Below are 21,517 nucleotides of genomic sequence, written 5' to 3' on the forward strand. Positions count from 1 at the left end.
CCGAAAATGTCCATTGTACAAGGTTTCCACAGTCATGGAAAAACTGGAAATTTGAATGAATTTAAAATTGTTTTATGTAATAAATATACATTTTATTCTCTTCTGTAAAACCTTTAATGGGCTTAATATTACTTGTGCAAAGTAAAAACTGTTTGCAAAGCAAACTGAATCATTCTTATGAATAGGTTATTTTGCATGAATCAGTCAAAGCAGTTCACAGAAAGGTCCGAATGATATGTGTTTAAAAAATCCTAATGGTCACAGAAAGGTAATTGAAAACTCAGAAATTCACTTGTGAAAAAAGAGTGCATGTAGCAAGATGGGCTTTCTAACATGTATGTTACGTTAATGTTTCATTTATGGAGGCCATAAATAATTTATTTTAAAGCTCAAGTAGGCTTTGATTGTGTAGTTCAGCAGACAAACCTTCTGCACTTTCTCTACAATGCAAAATAATATTATGTCAATAATATAATCTACAAAGATTGTAACAGCAATAAACATCAGAAAAAATATAAAACACTTCAAATGTTAATATTACATACCAGTTACCTTGATCTTTTGGGGTGGTTCCACCAAATATCTACAACTGAAGTTCATGGCAGAGTTCCACACAATCTGTTCACTGTTTCAAACTATAATTACATGTATAGGAATGAATTTTATAAAACCACACATATGTGCTGTTTCTGTATAAAGGCAAATCTTTCTGCTTGAAACAGCAGAGAGCAGCAAAATTGACTGTAATCAAACCATCTTTCTGCACTTTCTCTACAATGCAAAATAATATTATGTCAATAATATAATCTACAAAGATTGTAACAGCAATAAACATCAGAAAAAATATAAAACACTTCAAATGTTAATATTACATACCAGTTACCTTGATCTTTTGGGGTGGTTCCACCAAATATCTACAACTGAAGTTCATGGCAGAGTTCCACACAATCTGTTCACTGTTTCAAACTATAATTACATGTATAGGAATGAATTTTATAAAACCACACATATGTGCTGTTTCTGTATAAAGGCAAATCTTTCTGCTTGAAACAGCAGAGAGCAGCAAAATTGACTGTAATCAAACCATCTTCAAAGCACACGCTCACTGAAGCTGGCAGGTGTGATGCCCCTACATTCAGTTTCTCACATCTCACTTTTGACTCTATAACTGAGGATTTATATTACACACTACAGCAATACTGTAATCGCATATATTAAGGATTATTTTGGGGGGATCAAATGTAACTGTTTTAAAACTTGCATTTGAAAAACCCACTAATCTGTCCTGTAGAGTCAGATCAAAATATCAAATTCTTGATGCATACTACACTGATTGTCTGGTGAGCAAAAGTAGCGCCCATTTTGCAAAGTATAACATTCCATTTCTCAGGACAAATTACACCCTGACTATGAACAATACGAGTGCATCAATCAATCAATCAATAGATCCTGTCTATTAATTAAAAGATAACAGTGATGATGATGATGATTATTATTAACAATAATTTGTATTAAAATATTATTTATATTATAAAATATGCATTCAATAATTGACTCTCTCTCTGTCTCTTTCTCTCTCTCTATATATATATATTCAATTATTATTATTATTATTATTATTATTAATAATAATAATAATAATGATAATAATTCTCATTATATAAAGCCTGCCATGTCTATCCATTACATAATAAATTATTATTAACAAACATTTTTATCAAAAATATTTAAAATAATGATAGCAATAATAATAATAATAATTATTATTATCTAAAATAATTATTATCTCTTGTTTATCTACATCCTATCATGTCTATCTATTAATGGAATCTGTAAAGTTTCAATCTTAGTTTAAGTGAATATATAATATGAATTATATATGAATATATATATATGTATATGAATATATATATAGTGGGGTTGGGAGGGTGGCTGATATATAACCACGATATGAGAAATTTTATACACGCACACATACATAGTTATTTTTTATATAAAAATTAAGAAGCAAATTACAAACCATAACACAAATACAATAGATACAAATTAAATATTAAATAAACTCGTTTTTTCTAATACAGTAGATTTAACATGTATACATTTATTTAACATCTTTTGTTGTTTGATTAACCTTAATGAGACGACAGGCTGCTGTCCCTTTAAGACCGAATGAACGTAATATACTGACACATATCCGGTTTTCACCCACCTGTTTACGTTCACTTAAGCCATAACCGACTGTATTTACGTGAGATACTCCACACGATGAACGTTTTGACAGCTGTGTGTGTATTTAACTTTTAAAGGGTTAGTTCAAAATTATATCATTAATTACTCACCCTCGTGTTGTTCCAAACCCGTAAGACCTTCGTTCATCTTCAGAACACAATTTGAGATATTTTTGATTAAATCTCTCTGCTCTCTGACCCTCCCATAGACAGCAAGGTAACTACTACGTTCAAGGTCCAGAAAAGTACCAAGATGATCGACAAAGTAGTCCGTGAGACATCAGTGGTTCAACTGTAAAGTTACGAAGCTACGAGAATACTTTTTTGCGCAAAGAAAACAAAAATAACTACTTTATTCCACACAGTACCATGACGCGAGCGTGTGGCGGCGCTGGCGCTGACCCAGATCCGGCGTGATGACGTCATTACGCTGGATCTGGGTCAGCGCCGCCACACACTCGCGTCATGGTACTGTCGTGAACGCGCGTCCACAAGTGATGCAGTAGAGACGAAAATGTGGATTAAAGTCATTATTTTTGTTTTCTTTGTGCAAAAAAGTATTCTCGTAGCTTCGTAACTTTACGGTTGAACCACTGATGTCACACAGACTACTTTGTCGATCATCTTGGTACTTTTCTGGACCTTAAACGTGGTAGTTACCTTGCTGTCTATGGGAGGGTCAGAGATCCCTCAGATTTCATAAAAAATATCTTAAATTGTGTTCCGAAGATGACCGAAGGTCTTACGGGTTTCGAACAACACGAGGGTGAGTAATTAATTACCGAATTTTCATTTTTGGGTGAACTAACCCTTTAAGGCGCAAGGAGAACTGATCGCAGAACTGGGATCGCGTGGCCGATAGAGCGCTTCTCTTGTGTCATTCACGAGCTTGGCTACCTGTGATTAGGGTGTTCTCGCGTGACAGAACACTTCTACTAGCTACTTGCTCTGATCACCCAGTCGTAAAGAAATGTTAAAATACGGGACTAAATATGATTTACGGGACACTAAAAATAGAGCTGAAATACGGGACTGTCCCGGGAAAAACGGGACGTCTGGTCAGCCTAATTCTGGAGCATCTGTAGATCAATGACAAAGAGGCATAAGAGATGTCCTGCTCTTTGGCCTCTGAAGATAAAGAGAAGAGAATCCGTCCATCTCACAGTTAGGCATGTCTTATGGCCTCAGTATATTGGCTAGCTGATGTTTGGTCTCATTACCGAGTCTGATGTATTGACCGTTGATATTTGCCACTCGTGTCTAGTCCGTGGTACATTAGCACTCTCTAGTGAGGGTCAAAATAAGAGCTTCTTGACACCTGCTGCCCTCTGCTGGTCATCTGCTACAGTACAACACCCTTGCAGGTAGGCTATTTGAAATCATCGAGTGTTAAATATGAATTTAGTTGTCAGAATCCAAATGTATGTATCATAAGACAAAAATAATGATGATAATAAATCATGATAATAAATAAAAAACAAACAAATGTAATACTAAACATGATCTGGATTTAAAACAGAAGATCACATAAGAAAATAGAGATCGAAAAAGATACATGAAATGAAGGAGTGTAAGAACATTTGGCTGATTTAAGAAGAATCATTGTTACAGGATTCGAACAGAGCTAAAGTCAGCCCATGCTTGATTGTGATTGGCTGGCTGGGGATTTCTAGGTTAGTGCTGTAGGGTAGAGCTGTCTCACTGTTGAGAGAGAGAGAGAGAGAGAGAGAGAGAGGCAGACTACAGTCAGTATCAATCCAGTGGAGTTTGAGATGTGCAGTTTGCTTCATTAAAGTTACAGAACTCTTTTCATGGCTCTTGTCCACATTATTTGGACCGCAGAACTGAGCTATTTCTTTTGAATGTGTGAGACTTCCGATTCATTAGCCACTAGGTAAATAAACAAGAATAACAAAGTGCAGTAAACGGTAAAACTATATGCCCTACAAATGAGTTTATGTTTATTATAATGATATGATTATATGATGATAGCAATAACCAGGTTGCAATATCAAATAGCATAACAGACTTGTTTTTGTACAGGTGAAATGAGTGGAAGTGAATGACACTGAAAGACTCAAAAATAAGGTGGATGAGATTGCTAGAATGCAAGGTGAAGGTGTTTCAGATGATTTTGGAGGAATAATTTTCTGTACTAAGGGCTCTGAGGGGCCTTCCTGCTAGGCGGCCCTCTCATTTAGGTTAATCTGTTTCTGGATGGGTCAAACTGGAAAGACACACTGGGGGTTGCGCTGATTATTAACATAAAAAGAGGGATTACACGATAATTGTCCGCGCTGTGAAGGCCGACTAATTTAGCATCTGGGCCGTGAGATTTGGTCCTCCAGTGTGCGATTGGATTCATGCGATGCCGTAGTTCTAGTTAATGACTGTAGTGGGTCTTGTGCAGATAAACACCATCGCTTACAGCAGGGGGCAGCTGGCATTTATGGGAGGGGAGACGAGAGGGGAGAGCTAGTGGGCAGAGAGATTTGAAATGGAGATTCTCTGTGTGTGCTGCTCTCTCTGCTCTCTTGCTGCTCCCCTGGCGGTCCCGTTTATCTCACACTAACGAGCTTCAGAGCCACTGAAGTAGACACAGTCCCTCTTCACTTACTGGTAGGCCTCCGTCCCTCCGACTAGTGTGAAGATCTGTCAGTTATGCAGCATGAACATGGTCGGGTAATAGCATGATGTTGCTTTTCAGTGGTTACCTACACAAAGTTCACAGAATGTTTGAAACAAAAAACATTTTACGATACTAGTTTTTTTTGTATTTTTTGCATTTTGTGTAAACTCTTCCTAAATAAATGAATTAAAGAAGATATTTGCTAAAACACATTTTATATAACAGTTAATTCTGATACTTATATATATTGAATATGAATTGTTGATCAGCATTACTTTGTTAGTAAGTGACTATGGCTTCATCTGAAATTGCATGCTTACTACAGTTTATAGTAGGCGAACAGTATTTTCAAATGAAGTGTGTTCGAATTCATAGTCATATAACAGGAGGCAAAAAGTGTCCAGATGACCTACTATTTCCAGTGAGATTCTGAAGTGTGCCTAAGATGGATTTAAAAAAAAAAAGTTCCATCATTTCCATCACAATGCCAATAAAACTAGAAAATCAAAACCAGATTCACGTTTTTGGTCAAATGCCCAGAGCTACTGCTGTTACACAAAACCATGATGCTCATAAACACACTATTTTGCTCGCCAAAGAGTCAAATTGCATGTGAAAATCATCTTTTTTTTTGGTCAAACATTTGGGACTGAACAGGCCTTGACTCAACAAATCATTCATTCAAAAAATGATTCATTCAAAACACTGATTCGTTCAGGAACAAAACAGTCATTACAAAAGTTCTGTTGAATGTTTCATCTCATTTGTTTGCCTACTGTTTTTTGAATACTATGATTTGTGGACACTCTTTTGATGTGCTGTTTTTTCGCATACTATAAGGAAGTATTCATTTTCAGATGCAGTGACCGATTCATTCAACCAATTAGTTCAAATCACTGATTCATACAGGAATGAAACACCACACAGTGTGTTGCTCAAAGATGCTTTGTTCCTGGAGCAAAACAGATTTAGTAACTGGTAATATTGTGCCTAAAATTTGAGTAATATATTTCATATTTATTGATGTAATCAATCAGGCCAGTGTTGTCATGGAATGCCACAGCCACTTTTACAGGACTAGACTCTCGAACATTTATTTAATAATGGCACTTATGTGTTTACATTTGCTGTTACTAGTTATATGAACAAGACATTGTAATAAATTAAATGCGGTCCTGGAGTACAGGTTCAAAATATTTAATGTTTTAGGGCAGGCTGGTATGCTGATTTGCAAGGGTTTATAATGGAACTTCAGGCAGTAGCTTAGTTGAGGTTGCAAGACAAATATAAATACATATATAGACATTTACATTTTTTGTACAAAACTGATAATAAAATGTGTAGCATTACAATATATAAAAATGCACTTTTCTAAAGCATTACATCTATGTTTCATTGGTTAAAGAATAAATAATCATAAATAATAATAATAAAATAAAAAAAAATTATTGAACAAAACAATTATAGAGTAAAAAAAAATGAAATTTTTAGTGCCAAAAATACAATCACAAAATATAAAATCATAAATATAACAAATAAAAATAATTATAGAACTGGTAGAATATTACATAACATATCAAGGGATATGTAATTTAAATAAATGCATGTAAATAATTTCGTTCACTGGGATTCAACTGACAAAAACGTTTGCTCAACATTATCTTCTAGACAGACAGTTACTTACAGTAGATATTAAAAAAGGGCTTTGCAGTAATGTTGTATGTCCAACAGGTGGTGGTAGTATACATGATCTTTTACTCTATACTTAAGATGTCCATGGAGATGACATAGATTCATATGTAAAAGCTGAAATGCTAACTGTAGAGTTTAAAAACATTCAAACGACATAAAAAAGATCAAACACATCTTCATATATTTTTCACTTTCCATCTGTGATGAACCAACCCAGAATGTATATGTACAAAATAACTCTTAGCTTCAATCTTTAATCATTCCAGTTCTAGAACTCACACTCTGTTGCATATGAGGTATATCAGGAACAGATCCTGATGCATCAAGGACAGAAGATCAGGCCTGTGACATTTAGATCAGACGGAATGACACGACCAGATCTCTCAACTCTCTCTCTCTGCTCTCCTATAGAGACGGATCGTCTGGCAGACAGTGTGCGGCAGGGAGAGCCTCAGGCCTGATGGAAATGGGGAGATAATGTGTTTAGCATCAGATCTCCTGCAGAGGAAGCACTGCATCAGAGCGATTTGATTAGGCCTTTCCCAAACAATCCCATTGATCAGAGTCATTATCTTTACTTAGATTTATGTTAACCAACAGGAAGCCATTACGTTGGGTCAACACAATACGTCGAAGAGGACTCAGCACAGTATCATGTCCCATTTCTAATGATGATGAATTGTAAGCGAGTAAATGAAAGACGCTGAGAAGGACGACAATTGTGTTGACCTAATGTGTGTTCATTGATCAAAAAGTCCTGCTGTCTTTAAAGGACTTGCACTATAATAATTTGATCTTGCGTTTATGTAATACTAGCGTTTATGTGCACACTCATGTGTGCATCCTGTGAGTAAGAAGTCCAGACATGTGTAATACTGCCTTTTTAGGACATTTACACTACCAGTGAATAATTAAATGATTATATTATAATATAATTATAATAATAATTGAATAATTTTATTTGATCAAAATACAGTAAAACAATAATATTGTGAAATTTTATTACAATTAATAAAATTGTTCTATTTTAATATATTTATTGTAATTGAATCATTTTCAGCATCCATCACTCCAGTCTTTAATGTCACATGATCCTTCAGAAATCATTCTAATATGGTGATTTAGTGCTCAAGAAACGTTCTTTTTTTAAAACAAATATTATTATCATAGTTGAAAACAGTGTTTACTGCTTATTTTTTATTTATTTTGTATGGAAACCATACAAGACTTTTTAAAGGCTTCGGGTAAGTAATATTTAAAAAATAAATTCATACTTTTATTTAACAAAGACACATTAAATCGATTAAAAGTAACAATAAAGACATTCATAATATTTTGTCAGATTACTATTTGAAATATATGCTGTTCTGTTGAAAGATATTTCCACAAAAATATTAGGCAGCAACTGTTTTCAACATTGATAATAAGAAGAACCATTATTAATAACTGAGCACCAATAATAACAATTTCTAAAGGATCATGTTACACTGAAGACGGAATAACGGTTGCCATGAAAGGAATAAAGTGCATTTTAAAATATATTAAAACAGAAAAAAGTTGGGTTTAAATTATTAAAATATTTCACAGTATTACTGTTTTTACTGTATTTCTGATCAAATAAATGCAGCCATTGTGAGTATAAGAGACTTCTTTCAAAAACATCACAAAATTGTAATCATTCCAAACATTTGACTGCTATGTGATATATCTCATTAAAATGCTCCTTGAGCAATCCAGACATCCTGATCTCGAACTGATTTGATTTTGATGTCACGTTTGTGAGAAAGTGGCTCTAAGGTGCCTGTTTGAGTGATTTGTTTAACGTGACATCTCTTAGTGTAACATTACATCTCATTTTCACATTCTGATGAAGCCATTGACTATGAATCACGCTAGCGTTGCTCTCAAGACGTGAGAGACGTTTTCAGAGTCTATGCCAGGAAGTGGCTTTGTTGAAAATAAAAATACACAGGTTTCGTGAGAAACGTCCCCTTGTGTGACACGTCGAGTTGTTTGAGGTAACGTAAAAAGACATAAACACAAGACAGGGAGCATCCTACTGCTGAATAAATGCTTTTGGCATTTTGGCCCCCGCAGGCAGATTGATCTCTTTCCTTTCCTCTCACATCAGAGATATGGACATGCTAGTCAGCATAATTTGATTTGGGCTGGGAGCCATTTCCTGTGGAAGTGGACACTGAAAGAGCGAGAGTCTGCACCCAAGTAGTCTTAGTAGACCGAATTGAGCCTGACATTGTCGTAGAGCCTATTCTAGCACTTGTAAAATGTTTCTTGGGTGTTTCGCCACCCATGCGGAAATATACAGCACGTTATATCAGCTGAAACATGATGTGTAATAAGCAGTACAGAATATATACAGTATATACTGTATATAAGCAGTACAAATATACGTTTGGGGTCAGTAATGTATTTAAATGTATTTAAAGTATTTAAAATGTAATGTATTCCTGTGATGGCAAAGCTGAATTTTCAGCAGCCATTACTTCTGTCTTTAATGTCACATGGTCCTTCATTATTCTAATATGCTGATTTGCAGCGCAAGATTTTTTTTTTATTATTATCAATATTGGCGGGAAAAGTATTTGTTTTGTTTTGTTACAAGTCTATACTGACACTTTTGATTAATTTAATACCTCCTTGCTGAATAAAAGTAATTTTTTGGTAAAAAAAAAAAAAAGTTACACGAAAGAACATTAATAAAATTAATTTCTTCACTCAAATAGCCTTTTTATTACGTTAGAAAAAATGCTAAATAGATGCATTTTCTCTAGTGGTTTCAGACTTTTGGTTCCCACTGTACTGTACAATAGTCTTGTATAATGGTTTTGCATGACTGACAGTTGAAGAAAGGAAATCTGTTATTGTAGAATGGTGTGAAAAATCCAAATCTGAGGTCAATGGACCTGTGAAGTTTTGCGTTTCCAGAGGGTCTGCGTGTGTTTGAGTCACTCGTTACTCGTTGTGGTCAACTTTGATGGCTGACAGGAGTTGTGTGAGCTACACAGGAAATGCACCAAAGAGGATCCTTTGTTGTACAACACCAATAGGGCAGGCTGAGTCATGTTAAAGTGCTAAGAAGTCCCTCAGGACACGCACACTCAGACGTTAGTGATGGTTTTGTGTGTCCGGAGATGTCAGGTTGTAATCTGTGTGGGAATTGTTATTCACCCCATCTGCATGGACAATGCATTTAGAGTTGGCAGGTGGGGGAAAAAGACCACCTTTCATTCTTACTCTCAAACAATTTATCGTCATTGTTTAAACATTGCAAATTAACTTCTATATTTTAAGCAATGGCCAGCATTATTATATTCTCACTAATTTAACACTCGCAAACTTGAATTTACATTATTGTTACAATTCCCATTCATTTCAAATTGGACATAACCATAAAATGACTTGTGGTTCACTGAGGGAGTCAGTTAACAGCTGTAAACGATTCACTGATTGTTTGATTCAACCCACTAGAGGCCGGGGCTGTTTTATGAATCTTTTTTAACTGACTCATTAAGAAGGACCTGTTCAATAAAATAATTTGTTCACAAATCAAACATCATGGCTCATGCTGTTCGTAGTTTGTGCTGGCACACACTCTAGCTAAACGATATCTGACGAAAATGGGGACATTATACCCAGATAGCACACGTACGTCTGCAAGATGTCTGTTAAAGATCACTTGATCTGGAAAACATCTGCTGTGTACAAACATTTGGCAGATGTCTTTAAGATGTCAGTTTTACATACATTCTAAACCATAAACATCTTAAAGACATCTAATAAACGTCTATTTGACATCTGATAGGAAACGTGCTATAGACGTATATTGCAGATGAGCAAACATTCTAAAAAATACATCTTGCAAATGTAGATGCAGATGTCAAATAGTTGTCTCCATGATGTAGGCTATGTGTGCTATCAGGGATTTACATTAAAAAGTAATGTTTTTTTAATGCTTTTAAAAGTTAAAAGCCACGTTAAGCATTTTGCTCCCATAATTAAGGAAAACGTTAGTGCGTAGCCTAATTAAACGCATTGCTTTTGTATTATGGGCTCATATCTGCTTGTCTGCATATAGTATGATTTATTAATAATGTTTATTGAGTTTGGTGTTTTAAAAAAAAAAAATTTTTTTAAATTTAAAAACTAGTTGTCTTTTGCGACAGTCGGCAAAACTTTGTGTTCGTAAATATTCCTTTTTGGGGAATATTTACGAACACAAAGTTTTGCCGACTGTCGCATAAAACAACTGGTTTTTAAATTATTTGTGCCGATGTTTATTTTTGTCCTGTTTACAACCATCTCGGTCACATTCCAGATAAGCATGTCAAGTTTGTCCACGCAAGCATCACTCTTGTCTTCAATACATGTAAAAATCCAATTTTGTGTATTCTTGCAAAAATTTTAGGCTACCTTTATGCATGGAAAGCACTATGAAAAAATTCACATACTGTATATTAAAGACACACACCACCTTCATAGCAGGGCGATTCAAACCCACAGCCTTCCGGATTACACCCCACCTCAGTTACCATAACTATTGACACAGCATCTCTCAGGCCTTCATATATGCAGCCTGTGGTAAGACCCACAACTCAATAAGGAGATGCAAGGAAAGATATGTCACTTACACCCAGCATGGCTCTTTGAAGTAAAGTATAGGGGGCACCCCAGCCTCTTGGTCTCCATCCCAGCTGGGTAGAGTTAGTGTGTCCTGAGACGTTCAGAGGCAACGTGACACATGGGGGTGTTTGAGGCCAAACAGGGCCCTGACCAAAGCTAAAAACACTACGCACATGGTTTAACAAGCATGTCTGTTTTCTATCAATATGTTTTGAGCAGTGACAGAAGTATTGCTTAAAATTTACATGGAAAAAAGTAAAACATGTCAAAAAGAAGTGTAACAATATAAGCATAAAGGTGCGGTCACATTTACCATTGCTCAGTGAAATTTCACAAGCAAAATCCAGTCATTTCACTAGGAATCCACTCGACTGGGAGTTTCATGTGTGGGTGATAGATAGATAGGCGGAGACTGACACGGAAGAGAAAAAATTGTTGAATAAAGTTGATATTTTTGTTTTCTTTGCGCACAAAAAGTATTCTCATAGCTTCATAAAATTAAGGTTGAACCACTGATGTCACATGGACTATTTTTACAATGTCCTTACAACGTTTCTGGGCCTCGAATGTGTCAGTTGCATTGCTGTCTATGCAGGGTCAGATCTTAATTTGTGTTCCGAAGATGAACAAAGTTCTTACGGGTTTGGGAAGACATGAAGTTGAGTAATTAATGACAGAATTTTCATTTTTGGGTGAACTATCACTTTAAAGACCCACTCATGATAACTACAAAGATAACTATAACGATTACTATATTAGCGTCCACACCAACTCTGTTTATTAACCATGCACTGCCGCTTTAAATGCTCGAGCTCTTCAAAGCAGGATGGATTCTGATTGGTTGTCAACGTTTTAATCATTCATCAGCTGAAAAAAAAACATTCTGAAAGTGATTCTAACAATATCCTTCCTCTGTGCGTTTATTGTTATAGTTGTGGTGTGAACTCTGCTATTCTTTTGTGTGAACTAAGGTGTGAATAAGATTGCAAAAGATCACATTTGATCATTCTGGTCCCTCCTACAATTTGATTTTTTGCTCTTTAAATTGTCCATCATGCAGTATTGATCAATTAGAAAACCAATAGTGCATCTCTTCAAAAAGCTGTATGATTTGAAATATCATTCATGTCTGTAGCATTAAAATATGAGCATTAGCAATATAAAGAAAACATCAGTGAAATAAGAATGTCAGTGTTGCAATAATTATGACTGCCTATAGATGGCACTGTTGTAGAAGTTTAAAAATACTTTAACTAACTTATTTACACACATGAACATCTGATGGCACATTGAAATCACACTATATAAGTGTGCTAAGTGTTCCTTTCACAGTATGTGCGTTCTTCTTCAAGCTGTCGTGCAGCGCTCCATTGGTGTGGCCCTCATTTCTACAGAGTGAAGAGTGAGAAAAGAAGAAGAAAGAGAAAGAAATGAAAGGCAGAAGGGGCCAGAGCGAAACTGTCCTTTGTGATCAGATATCAGAGGGCTCTGTTATTAGCCCTTCTCTCTTCAAGCCCACAGGTGGCTTTCATCTCTACTGAGTGTCAGTAGTAAAAGCTGGAGGTCATCTGGAGCTCTATACCTGCGTTGCATGTGCTTCTGTGCTTTCGGCTTTACCGAGGTCACCTCACAGCCATGTCAACACTGCCATTTAACAACAGACCACTGACAGGAGATCAGACACTCGCCCCAGAAAAGATCATTTACATGGTCCGGCGTGACATTTACACTGATGAAAAACACAGGGTGCTCTGAGTCACATTTGATTAACATGATACCCAGATGGTCTTTTAGGACTCCTGTTTAGTGAACTGAGGCGCTTTGTAGTAATAAATCTGAACGGGATGTTCTCACAGGTACCCTGAGCAAACATCATCGTTCACTTGGTTGTTTTCTCTGCTGTAAGTCTCCCTACTGTTTTTCTGTAGCCTACTCGGGTTATGACAGAATCTGAAGTGAAGGCCACTGTCGAGTATGTACTACCAGTCAGCAGAAAGTTTTGATTAAAAAATGTCACCTTGCGGAAAATCTGTCACTGTGAATCACTCGGTATCCCACGGATCTGCCGGGGACTTATAAATGTCAGAAGGTGAGGTATCCATCACTGAGTGGTCTCAAAGTGTGAGCTGAGTTGCTCATTAGCTTGAGATGAGTTGTCTGTGTTAGTGAGTGAAAATAGTTGTCATATGATTGGTTGCACGCTCAGTCAGCACTGTTTCACCAGTGCAAGATGTAGATTCAATTAGCTTTTAACTACTTTAATATCTAACTTGTTTGTGCTGTGGTCAAGTATGATGCCTCTTGCAGCTTGGTGAGGGAGTTATTTTAAAGTGATTGAACTGGAAAAAATTGCCTTGAGGACTATAAAAAAAGTGTGAAAAAAAACGATAGACTTACAGTGAAGGAGATTTTGTATTTTTGTATTTTTTTAGAAAGTGTAAGATCTATTTTGACAAGACTTTACAGTAAGGTTCAACAACATTTTATTAGTTTAGGTTAATGTACACCCTAGTAAAAAAAATTTATTTGAGATACATTTATTTAAAGATAAGTATATTACAAATACATATTTATGTGCTTAATATAAATACCCTGTAATTGTACTTTTGGTGTACTAATCCAGTATACTTAAAGTCTGCTAAATTGGAACAAACTAATTTTGTGCCTAATGCACTTTAATTGCGCAGAAATACTGCTGAGGTCCATCTAAACATATACTTAAGTGTATTTGATTGTGCTAAAGTGAAACTATTGCAAGTATGCTTCAGGTTGCATTTAAAGACTGACATTATACCGAGATCATACAATCCTTATTAATAGTGATATTAAAACACATTTTAGGCATAATATTAAGAAATGTGCCTTGTGCAAAAAAGAAATACGCCAAATAAAGTTTGATTTTAATTTTATATCAGTAAGTCTTAAGAGATACTGTATGTCAATAAATGTTAATGGATTAGAAGTATACTTAGTGTGAACTAAGTGTTTAAAATACATTATAAATGTATTTTAAATAAATTATGGCATAGGTTTTTTATTAGCTAACATATATTCTTTTCAACTACTTATTTTCTACATACTAACTTTGACCAGCTAATTTAAATTCATTGTTTCATTGTTAGTTATTGCATTAGGATAGTTCACCTCAAAAATTCTGCCATTATTTATTGTCATTCCAAAATTGTATGGCTTTCTTTCTTCTGCCAACATAAAAGAAGATATTTTAAGAAATGTTTCAGCATTTTTGGTCTATATAATCTGTTTATTTTATCTTCTTATCTTCTGTCTTCTTTTTAGTCGCTACATTGCTTCTTTTTAGTCAGTCGCTACATACCGAGGTCACTTATTCCATGATAATAGTCAACAATAATATCAACACCGTTTAATGACCGCTTTATTGTTACTCAGATCATAGCACAGTCTTGTTCCACTCAAACACAGCTTTCATCTTGTGTGTCAGTTATCGACTGTATTTAAAATGAAATCGGAGAACTTCAGTATAAATAGTAGGCCTACATAATATTGAGCTCATCTTGTTTCCAGAATGATTGTTTTGTACACTCCAATGGATTTTAAAACGGTTTCTTCTCAAATCAATATTTCATGTCCCTGTACTTATTTATGTGGTAAAAAGCTGTGTAAGTGGTGTGACTGTATATTATCCCTTAAAATATTTGTCATGTTTGAACATGTTCATTCTTCTCGGCTCCTAATCACCATGTAAGGGATGTACATTTTCCCTTATAGAACCTTATTATAAAATGTCTATTTCTTACTACAGAGTCATTTCGGTCAGATCTTACTTAGAGCAGCAAGGTCATAGTTTAATCTTAAAGTAGAGATCTGCTGAAATTCTGAATGAACCTTGGAGTTGCTAATGACCTCATTAACGTGAAGTGTCTTCTTTCACAGGCCATAACTCTACCGCTTCATCTCCTTATCACACATTTTACCACCTTCCAATGGAGAAGCAGAGAGCATCTCAAGTGCAAAAGAGGAGCGGGTTTCGCTGTGGCAAGTGTTCACACCCCATCAGGACAGAGGGAAGCTTTGTAGATCCAGTAAACGATCGACTGTGGTTAAGAGCTTTAGATTTTACAACACATTGTTGGAGCGAAATGGCCTTTCATTTGCCAAGTGGGAATCGCTTGCATATGGTACCGGGATACTCTTCTGTTAGGAAGCACCTTTGAACAAAATGCTTGTAAAACATTAAATGATTGTGTAGGACAGTCATGAAAGGTCTGGATTTAACTTACACAATTCTGGCCATAATTGCATCACATTACTCCTCTGCAAATGTAAATATTTCTTTCTTTTGTGTCATGGATTATTAGGCTTGTCTGCTAAAGTGTCTGAGGACAGATTGCAGAGCAGTGTAAGAAAAAAACGTTTTAGTGCTTGGCTTCAGTTGAACAACTGAACAGCAATCATTTTTGTTTCAGAATTATAATTAGCTACTTGTTATCTATTTAGTTTGTTAATTATTTAGAAATTAGTTAAATAAGAATTATTGTTATTAATTAGTAGTGTTTATTAATGTTTGCAAAATATCATTATTATCATTATTTATCATTATTATTATTTATAATAATTATTAACCAAATTGAAGCCTTTTTTGTCCATGGAAACTGCTGGAAGACAAATAAATGTCCTCCAGACATAAATCATGAATCGTATTTTCATCACTGAGGAGAATTTGCAAAAAGTATTGGAAATAATACCAGTGGCATTTTACATAACAGTGGCATTGATTCATAGTACCGGTAATATACAAAATTATTTTGTTTTTCGTGCAAGGTGTTATCGTTCCACAAATTAAAGGGGTCATATGATGCGATTTCAAGTTTTCCTTTCTCTTTGGAGTGTTACAAGCTGATTGTGCATAGATAAGATCGCTGAAGTTGCAAAGACTAAAGGCTCAAAACCAAAGAGATATTCTTTATCAAAGTTAAGACTCTGCCACGCCCCCCTAAAACGGCTCGTTCTAACATGCCCCCACATATCTAGGTCACTATGTGGGAATATTTGCATAATGCGCCCAAATGTGCAGCAAAGAAAGAAGGCGTGGTTTCAGTAACCACAGTTAGTGTTGAAGCAGCCATGTCAGAGAGACGCTGTGTGTTTCTAGGTGAAAGCAAAAGCACTTTATTTGGCCTTCCGAAAGTAGATGCATTTAGAAATCTTTAAGATTACTTACAACAGAACAGCAATGCATTTTATGGACGACCGTTTCGTGAACCTAGGAGAGGAGGTAATTCTGACTTTGCTATGACAATCTGGCGCTTCTGAATCAGCTGCTGTTTTGTTATTAGTTTAAGTATTTGCTATTGACTGTTCAAATGCGGAGTTTTGCACATCGTGTGTGTGTGTGTGTGTGTGCGCTCGCGCGCGCGCGTGTGTGTGTGAGAGAGAGAGACAGCATCACATCACAGTAGAGTCAGCTGTTTTAACCGCGGCTTGTGTACTGCATCAGTACTGTGTCTGTTCCCCTTTCGGGCTTTAACTGATGGTAAAACTAATGACATTATTTACTGTCTTTACATTTATTTTGAAAGATGAAGCTTGCGATTATGGTAAGGGGAGTTACATTTCCGACGAGTGCTTGCGGTGTTCGGCCAATCACAATGCACTGGGTCAGCTGGCCAATCAGAGCAGACTGTGCTTGTCGGAAGGAGGGACTTTGTAGAAAACGAAGCTTTTGAGAGAGGCGGGGCATAGAGGACCTACAATAATGTACAGTATTAGAAAAATAATGTTTTTTTTGAACATTAAAACATGTAAACATATTCTGTTACACCAAATACACAAAATAATGATCTTTAAAAAAGCATCATATGACCCCTTTAAAGTTCAATGCAGACATTAAGTTTACAGAGTTCAGACTGTGTAACATTTGACATTTGATTTGTAATCATCTGTCTGCTTCAATTTTATATCCCTGTCTTTCAAATGGAACAAAAGTGACATTATCTCTAAACTTACCCTTCATTTGAATCGAAGAAGCCATTTCTGTGGCCAAAAGCTATGGGCAATTTACTAAGAAACATCACACCCATGAATCAAAGCTAATGAAATGTGTAGGCTTTGTTTTGAGAGCCCCTTGGATACTTTACAGTCAAGAGTTTGTCATCACCCAGAATTCCCAAAAACTCTCTGCACTCCACATTTAATCCAAACAAAGCCCACGTATTCTCAGCATGCCAAGATTGCTCTCGGCTAGAAAGGTGCTTATTCTCTCTAGTTATTCATGTTCTGCATTAATCACCACATCCCACTCGACTGTCACCGCTGTTGCCAAGAGGCTCTGGGAATTCTTGTTCAGTCTCTGTCAAAGATTGTGTACCTTTAGGGTTCAATGCGTGGACTTGAGGGAGTTCTTTCTGTGGATACAGTAGCTGTTGAGAACAGAAGAATGAGCGGTTTTGGTAGCGCTTGGATATGTAGCATAAGTCAACATGTGTGGATCAGGGACGGATTATGATGTTGGCATGCTCTGGGCACGGATGGGGCCCATCACAGGACGTGTTCTTGCTTTCAAAACAGACGGAGTGCAACAGAACTGAACAGAAGGTGCATTTAAATGGGGCATTAACTTTCATGCAGTGTTGCAAATGTAACACTCAAGATATTTGTCCAGTGCGATGCACTGTGACGGGCAAAGATGTCCGTTTAGTGACACTACAGTTTAAGTTTGGGGTCAGTAAATTTTTTTTTATATTTTTGGAAGAAATCTCTTATGATGACCAAAACTGCATGTATTTATAAAAAATGCAGTAAAAACAGAAATATTATTAGAATTTAAAATAACTATTTTGTATTTTAATATATTATGGAAAGTAATTTATTCCTGTGATGGCAAAACTGATTTTCAGCAGTCAATTCAGCAGTCACATGATCCTTCAGAAATCATTCTAATATGCTGATTTGTTGCGCAATAAACATTCCTTATTATTATCAATGTTAAAAACAGTTGTGCTGCTTAATATTTTTGTGGAAACCGTGATACATTTGTTTTAGGATTCCTTGATGAACAGAAAGTTCAAAAGAATAACGTTTATTGAAAATATTTATTTGAGTTTTTTTGTAACAATGTAAAGGTCTTTCCTCGCATTTTTGATCAACTTAATGCATCGTTGCTGAAAAAATTAGAAAAAGAAAAAAGAGAAAAAAAAGAAAATCCTGACCTTAAACTTTTGAAAGGTATATACATATATCACAGACCAAATATTTTACAGCTTGACAAAACAATGTTATTATTAATTATGTAATTATTAGTATTTTTAAAGATTAACTTTAAAGGGACAGTTCACCCAAAAATAAAAACTGACCCATGATTTACTCACCCTCAAGCCATCCTAGGTGTATGACTTTCTTCTTTCAGACAAATGCAATTGGAGTTATATTAAAAATGTCCTGGCTCTTCCAAGCTTTATAATGGCAGTGAATATCATAAAAAGTGCTCCACACGGCTCCGGGGGGGTTAATAAAGGCCTTCTGAAATGAATCAATGCATTTGTGTAAGAAAAATATCCATATTTAAAACTTTATAAACTGTAATCTCTAGCTTCCACTAACTGTTGGCGAACGCGTTGACGAATGTGGGAGCGCAGAGGAGAGAGCAAAACAAAACATCAGTCATGAATTACAACTACAAAACGAGGATTTGTAAATATGTACTTTTAGAACTGTCTACAAGTAATTACTTATTGAAAAGAAATACCTACTCAGACAGTAGGCGATTTCAGATGCAGCCATATTTTACATATTCTAGTAAATATAATGGCACTGCAGCTCATTGGGGCCCCCTGCTGGTCTGGTGCCCGGCAGGTCTGTGGGTTAATCCATCTGTGAGCTGTGTAAGTGGAGACAGAATATTTGTGCTCCGACAGGCGTGGAGAAGGAGCTCTCCTCAGATGGAGCCGTCATCCTACACATATCCTCTGCCTTTCCCACAAACGTGGAAGTGTGGCAGATAAGATAACATGGCTAATGCGCGCACATGTAACCCACATAATTTTGGTATAATCCAGTACGGTAATCAGTAATCACTCTTTAAATATACTTGAATAAACTATAATTTCCTCAATGACAGGCTGGATAGAACGCTTGGCCTCCACAACAACCTTATTATCTCTGACAGTTTCAATCTTTAGTATTAATATCCCATCTCCGGCAACCAGCCGGGGGTTTGCTGCATTTCCTATGCTGAGGTTTGAACTTTATGCTTGATGTTCAAACAGACTTCAGGAACTCTGTAGCTGATGAGAAATGCGATGTGAGCGTTATGCAGCAGCATGAAGGTTAAAAGCTAAAGCTAGCCTGACTGTGAAAGGTATTGCTTTGGTTTTGAAGAGGAGTTGAAAATGACATGTGTTACTCTCTGGCCTCCACAACAACCTTATTATCTCTGACAGTTTCAATCTTTAGTATTAATATCCCATCTCCGGCAACCAGCCGGGGGTTTGCTGCATTTCCTATGCTGAGGTTTGAACTTTATGCTTGATGTTCAAACAGACTTCAGGAACTCTGTTGCTGATGAGAAATGCAATGTGAGCGTTATGCAGCAGCATGAAGGTTAAAAGCTAAAGCTAGCCTGACTGTGAAAGGTATTGCTTTGGTTTTGAAGAGGAGTTGAAAATGACATGTGTTACTCTGTAATTTGAACACAAGGAGACATTCGTCCGCTCTTTTTCCTGTGGGTTGAACGTCACTGCTTTGTACAAACCTGTGGCTCTGTGGGGAGGCCTGTTAAGTGGGCCATGTTTTGGAGGAAATTGGTCCGGTCGTTCAACCTGGCCTATGCACTTACCTCAGCTTGACCAAAAAATGTCAACTGAAGCGGCTATTTATGTAACTAGAACAATCAAACCCTGTCACATCGTGGTACAACACACGCTGCCTCAGTTTGCATGCTTCCGTTTCAGATGTTTGCTTTGTGCTGTGTGAATGAATGTCTACTGGCAAATTCAATAAGCATGACTATTTCTAAAACAGAGAAATAAAGATTTCAAGGTCCAGAACCTCCTTCCTTTTTCGTTGAAAAGGCACACAGAAAGAGTGGTTTGTGCACATACTCTATGCCTTCAAGCTCCCCCCTCCTTCACAGATTTAGTTAAAGTATCTCTTTGTATAAAAGGGAGATGTGGTTATTTCAATGGGTTTCATCAGTTGTTTGAGGGAATTGTTAGTGTGTTCAAATTATTGGCACTTGCTCAACTAAACTGAGTCATCTGATATTAAAATGTAAGCATCTGATGACTTTTTTAAATCACATCTCGAATATGCTTTATTTTTCTGTTGTTCTAAGGCAGTTCTCAAGTAGATTTCTGAGTTTGTCAATGGGTAATATGACTTTGCTTAGACATTTGGGATCATGAGTTTATGATATTTCCAATTTGACATTTTGGTTTGCACATTTTAGAAGTCAGAATGAAGTTAATAAATGACATTTATGGCATGTTCACAAAACACGACATGAGCGAAAAGAATGTATGAGTGTATTGTTTGTGTATTGTAATGTATCGTTTTCGCTGACCAAAACTAAAACTATTAAAAATTGTTTTGATTAATTGAATAGAAGTTGAAATAAAATATATTAGCTTAAAAATTTGTAATTTAACTTAAACAACAATTTAAAATGTTGCAATGGCAAATAACCGAAATAAAATAAGTTAAAATAAGTACCAAACAAATACAAAATGAAGCTAAATAGAAATATAAAAAATATGGAATGACAATAATAAAATAAAAATATAATAAATTAATGACAAATGCACATAACAAAAATGACTAAAGCTTAAATTAAAATGAAAGCTGAAAATATATTAAAAGCTAACTCAAAATATGAATAAATAGTGTATAGTAGTGTTTAAATAACACTAAAATGATGATGACATATATAGACTATGCTTGCATATATATATAAAATTACAGTGATTTTAGGAGGCCAAACTTATATCAACCAAATCATTACTTTTTTAAATATATATTTTTTGTTTTTATTTTAATGATTTTATACATTTTATTTAGAATCATATCTTGATGTGAAATGGACTCCAGATTAATTATAAATTAATACATTTACATTTACATTTAGTCATTTAGCAGATGCTTTTATCCAAAGCGACTTACAAATGAGGACAATAGGTCATGTACAAATATATGGGCAAACTTGATAATGTGTTTCAGCGCCATAAATCATTGTGTAACACTGAAAGGTCATACAACTGCACATGGCAATTTATTATATTAATTAATGTGTAAAAACATCTGAAAAGATCAGCTTAAACTAATTAATATTCAGGAGCTTAGTCTTTTCCATGTG

This window comes from Sinocyclocheilus grahami, unplaced genomic scaffold, assembly GCF_001515645.1.
Source record: "Sinocyclocheilus grahami isolate Dianchi unplaced genomic scaffold, SAMN03320097.WGS_v1.1 scaffold356.1, whole genome shotgun sequence".
In the NCBI taxonomy this organism is placed as follows: Eukaryota; Metazoa; Chordata; class Actinopteri; order Cypriniformes; family Cyprinidae; genus Sinocyclocheilus; species Sinocyclocheilus grahami.